This window comes from Artemia franciscana, chromosome 17 (genome assembly GCF_032884065.1).
Source record: "Artemia franciscana chromosome 17, ASM3288406v1, whole genome shotgun sequence".
In the NCBI taxonomy this organism is placed as follows: Eukaryota; Metazoa; Arthropoda; class Branchiopoda; order Anostraca; family Artemiidae; genus Artemia; species Artemia franciscana.
Window position 1 is genome coordinate 3,623,180 of NC_088879.1, and position 6,000 is coordinate 3,629,179.

Sequence of the window (6,000 nt, forward strand, 5' to 3'; positions counted from 1 at the left end):
AAAAATTTTCATTGTTCATATTTTTGACATATGAAGAGTGAACATTTAGGTGCTTGATGCTTTTTTTAAACTTTATACAAATACAAAAATCACTTATTTGCAGATTCAAATTTAAGCCCTTTAAACCAAACCTAACCTGAATTTGCTAACATTTTGAATATCTGTAAATTTAAATACTGCTTTGGATTGGAACCTCATGGGATATTTATCTATACCTTCTTTTGCTGGCTTTCATATTTCTAATATTTTATAAAAAAAACCCATATTTGAATTGAACATCAAGCATCAAGGAAAAAGAAAACAGCATAATATTGTAAAATTAAAAAATTGATGCATAATGAAATATTAAGTTTTGGACCGATGTTCTAAACCTTTTTTATACCCAGAATCTAGAAATATTTTGGTCATTTTCAAAACTTCAAAAAGTACAGAAATTTGAATTTGCAACAGAAGCAATAATTATATTTGTAAAGAAAATGTGAAAAGAAACATTTAGAGGTAGTTTCACTTTATTCTTAAGTCAATTTATGAACAACAAAAAATTTACTTCCCATTCTTGGAAATGTTTATAGGCTATTAACAGACTATTTAGGTAGATAAGAAACAAACTTACCTCTTGAATCTCTGAATTGTATCCTGAAATTAAATTTAATATTCATTTGCATCAAAAGTGAACTTTTACTGCATACCAATACAGGGTATAGGCTATATTTGCAGATTAGGGGGATGGGGTGGGAATAAAGTTTATTTATGATTAAAGTACATGTTAGATTTGGATTCAGGCTGCAATTTCAGCTATAAATGTAAGTTTCAATTAAAATTGTCAATAAAAGTATAAGTTATTGCTTGTTTTCCACAAAAAATATTATATTTTGTCAGCACCATCTTTTCTTGGTCATATTTGTTAAAATAATGCTACATTTTCTCAGATACAAAATTATTTGTAGCAAGCTAAGGTTATGTTAATAAGTGCTTAAATTTGAATTTACAGTAAAAGAAATTAATATATTTGTAAAGAACATAAAAAAGGCAACAAGTGGTATGTTCACTTCATTGGTAAGTCAGTTTTATCACTGTCACAAATTTACCTTGTTACATATTTATGGGGGAATAAAGTTCATTTCTGATGTAAATGTATGTTAAATTTGGATCAGGATGCAATCCTGAATATAGAGGTAGCCTATGTTTGTTCCTTAGCTACCTGTATAGTCTGCTAATATAAACATTAACCAGACATTTTCTATTGTTGCAAATACTCTCCTACCAGCTGGCAAAAATGTAAACGGTTTAACCCAAGCAAGAACAATAAATTACAACTATAGCCTATGATTGTTATTTAAAATTACCTTCAAATTTAGGCTAGATATCAAATGAAGTCAATAAAGAATAATCTCATTAATAGACATCATATGCTACAGGCTTCACATTGAAAAGGCAATTTTATTAGCCTACTTAACATACTATCCATTATGCATAGCCTAGTAATTACCTTTTCTTTTGATTTCTATTGTTACTTAGAGTTGCAGACTAATTTAAAGAGACCCACCTTGTTAAAATATGGGTCTACATAAAGTATTCAAGCAAGTTCACCTATTACCTTAATGGAAATTTTCAGGTTCCGGTTCAGGAACCTGAAAATTTCTTTCACCAACCCCTTCTGACTTCTTTTAATATGGCCGGCGGAATTTGAGAAGGTTGATGATGAAAATAATACACAAGATCAGGGTTTCAAACTTTCAGTTGCATGAATGTGTCCCCTAAGCACCCAATTATTTGTCATTTTCAGCCAGATTTTGTCCATACTTTGTCTAAATAATATATTATCCATAATATGATATATTTTGTCTATAGTTTGTCTACAATACGTCAATTTTGAAATCTCAGAATCTTTTGTTTTTTAAGACTTATTTTTGGAGCTGGAACTTGTGCTATTGACCAAAAGACGGTTTGTCAAACTCTTTCAAAGCGGCCAGTTAACATTAAATATCTTTTGCATCAAAATAATGATCCTTTGAACTTACAATAAATTCATGTCTATTTTACTGTCAATTTATGATAAAACGTATCCCTAACGAGCTGTCAGACAGAAGGAGGATGAACCACGAAAGCCATGGATTACTGACCAAATCTTAAGTGAGCCAAAACTGACCAAATCATTTCGCCGTGGAAATTTCATCCAACGTAAAGTGCAAAGCCCCGTCCAATTACCTCAAGAGATTTCCACCCTCGCTGAAAATCTCTCCTCTCCGTAAAATTGCTTGCGGCTGATTTAGCCAGAAAATTTTCCATAGTGTTCTTTCATTTGAATAGGACTCAAATCTATAATCAGATTTTCGACAACTCCAAAAATGCCCCTTCCGGGGAAATTATAATTATAATACTAATCCCTGGTGAGCCGGGATTAGTGAATCTGGCTCACCCTTTATGAAATATACCCCCACCTCATGGAACATTTAGCCGTGGAAATTTCATCCATTGTAAAGTGCAAATTACCTCAAGACATTTCCACCCTTGCTGAAAATCTATCCTCCCAGTAAAATCGCTTGCGGATGAATCAGCCAGAAAAATTCTCCATAGCGTTCTTTCATTCGAATAAGACTTTAATCTACAATCGGATTTTTGATCACTCCAGAATGCCCCTTCCTTGGAAATTGTTTCCTGGAAATCAAAACAGGCAGAAAATAGCCCCCGAATAATGATCCAAGAACTTCTCACATGTACAATTTGGCAAAGAGAATGTAATACAATCAAAAAGAAAGTTAAGACCCCCCTCCCATTTAATTCCATGGAGACTGTGCCACCCTCACTGAAAATCCCCCATCCTCGTAAAACTGCTTTCGGAAGATTCAGCCAGAAATAATCGCCTTGCGTTATTTCATTTGAATGCGACTTTAATCGCTAATCGGTTTCTCGATCACACCAGAAATACCCCCTTCCGTGAAAATTATTTTCTGTAACTCAAAACATGAGGAAAATAGCCCGCCAAATAATTCCCCCGGAACATCTCCACATGAAAAATTAGAGAAGAGAATGTAGGACAAATAATAAGAATTTCGGATTGTAATTCTGTCAAATCTTCTCATTGTATCAGTTCCCTTTGAAAATTATCCCCTCGCAAATTTTCCTCCTCTAGGGAGAGTCTCCCTATAGAAATCTACCCCAAGAACACCCCCCAGCCACAAAAAAATGCTCTTTATACTTCCCAATAACAAATACTATACGTAAATAATGGACAAATTTCAAAACCTAGAGGCCTCTTCCCACGGACTGTGATGGGTCATTTTATACCTAAACACAAGGATATTTATTCTTTCAACTATACTCAACAAAATGACTGTCTCAATATTTTGATCAGACAATTTTAGGGGGAAATGGGCTTGGGAGGCGGCCAGTTACCCTTCGATGTATTTGGGCACTTCAAAAGGGCACTAGAACTTTTAATTTTGTGTTCGAATGCATCCTCCCCCTATATTCTAGGCCCGTTATTTCAATATCATCATTCCTTGGAAAAAAAGACAAATTAACATACATTCACGATCTATCTTCTGGCAATTATAGCAAAATTCCTTGTTTATGTCTGTAGGAGCTGGAGAATTCTAGAGTAGAGTTTTTTTGGTGCGCTGATTATGATGGCGCAAGTTTCATTAGGATTATTTGAATTTTAAGGATGTGTCCCCCTGTTTCAAAAATCAAACACATTTTCTTAGGCTTGTAACTTTTGATGGGTAGCTGTGTATCTCCAGAGAGGATGTTACCATTTTTTAAATGGGTCAATGTTCTCGTTCTTCAAGTGCTCCATGAATGATTCTTCTAATTCCTATGTAAAACAAGAGCTAAGAGCTCATATGGCACTTGTGACGAGGCAAGAAGAGCTAAGAGCCAAGAGATCATATTGTATGAGCTCCAACAAAATTCTATGAATCAATTGATTGATTTAAAAGGAAAATAAGAGGCTTAATACCGATCAGGATTTAAAATAAGAGCTCTGAGTCATGATGTCCTTCTAAATATCAAAATTCATTAAAATCCGATTACCCACTCGTAAGTTGTAAATACCTAATTTTTTCTAATTTTTCCTCCAGGAAAACGACTATTTATAATTTAATCTGGTCCGGTCCCTGATATGCCTGCCAAATTTCATCGTCCTAGCTTACCTGGAAGTGCCTAAAGTAGCAAAACCGGGACCGACAGACCGACAGAATTTGCGATTGCTATATGTCACTTGGTTAATACCAAGTGCCGTAAAAAGGTATTGAAGAGGGATTTGGTGGCCATCTACGTCATCTTACAGTAACACAATAAACAAAAGTGAAGACAATCTTAAAAGTTAAAGAAGTTTAACTTTGACCAAATGGATTAACAAATTTGACCCAATTAATGGTCCACCCTCAGCTTTGGCGCAACTTTGTGGTGGCCCCTTTCCACAAAGAGACTTGATTTTTCCTTACACAACTGGGGATAATTCAGAACAATCATCAGAATTTTCAGAGATTTTTAAAACACCTTTAGGTTTGTGTTTTGCACAAGTTTTATAGAACCCTTTTGCTTACAGGTGGTTTTACAAAAAAAAAGTTGAGGAGGCACCACCTACGCGCGAAGAAACCTTAGGGGCGTAAGCTTGAAACAACAAAAAAATCTAAAATTTATCCTGATTTTATAGTTCTTAAAATTTTCTCTCTATTAAAACAATGTGGAGGTCGTAGTTGGCAGTAAGTTACTTATCTAATGTAATGCTTATATAATAACACTTAATATTTACTGTAGGTAAAGGCAACTTGAAGTGGTGGGAACCACGATTGCTTTTGCGTAATTGCACTGCATATATACAAAGCGAATAAAACCAAAATATGGCGGAAAATTTGGACTGTACCGCAGTGTACCATGACCTCTTTATTCTGTCAAAATGGTACAATTATACCGCAATGGCAGCGCTGGTCAATAGCTTTTTATGGCACTTGGTATTAACCAAGTGACATATAGCAATCGCAAATTCTGTCGGTCTGTCGGTCCCGGTTTTGCTACTTTAGGCACTTCCAGGTAAGCTAGGACGATGAAATTTGGCAGGTGTATCAAGGACCAAACCAGATTAAATTAAAATTAGTCGTTTTCCCAATTTGACCATCTTGGGGGGAGTGGGGTGCCCGCTAATTCGGAAAAATAGAAAAATTGAAGTATTTTTAACTTACGAATGATTGCTCAGATCTTAATGAAATTTGATGTTTGGAAGGATATCGAGTCTGAGAGCTGTTATTTTAAATCCTGACCGGATCTGGTGACATGGGGGGGGGTGAGGAGTTGGGAGGGCGAAACCTAAAATTAAAACTTTTAAACTTTCAGAGTTTTTTAAAACTATCGGAAAACTTAGAAAAAATGAGGTATTTTAACTTACGAACGGGTGATCGGATCTCAATGAAATTTGATTATTAGAAGAATATCGTGGCTCAGAGCTCTTCCAGGTAAGCTAGGACTATGAAATTTGGCAGGCGTATCAGGTAAGCTAGGACGATGAAATTTGGCAAGTGTATCAGTGACCGGACCAGATTAAATTAGAAATAGTCGTTTTCCCGATTTGACCATATGGGGGGAGTGGGGGGCCCTTTAATTTGGAAAAAATTGAAAAATGAAGTATTTTGGCAGGCGTATCAGGTAAGCTAGGACGATGAAATTTCGCAAGCGTATCAGTGACAGGACCAGATTAAATTAGAAATAGTCATTTTCCCGATTTTACCATCTGGGGGGGGAGTGGGGGGCCCGTTAATTTGGAAAAAATTGAAAAATGAAGTATTTTTAACTTACGAACGGTTGATCAGATCAAAGTGAAATTTGATGTTTGGAAATATATCGTGTCTCAGAGCTCTTATTTTAAATCCCGACCGGATCTGGTGACATTGGGGGGGGGAGTTGGGAGAGAGTTTTCCCGATTTGACCATCTGGGGGGGGGAGTGGGGGCCGGTTAATTCGGAAAAATATAAAAAAAGGATTTTTAACTTATGAGCGGGT

At 35.6% G+C, this 6,000-nt stretch overlaps 1 long non-coding RNA gene across 2 annotated transcripts in view; it reads right to left on the reverse strand.

The window, feature by feature from the left end:
* The window catches only part of LOC136037702 (uncharacterized), a 21,504-nt gene extending 19,799 nt beyond the window's left edge, over window positions 1-1,705 (reverse strand). For both annotated transcript variants that reach the window (XR_010620024.1, XR_010620023.1), the window contains exon 1: window positions 1,598-1,705. This is a non-coding gene — a long non-coding RNA (uncharacterized LOC136037702). The remainder of the gene's footprint in view (window positions 1-1,597) is intronic.
* Between the last annotated feature and the right edge of the window lie 4,295 nt (window positions 1,706-6,000).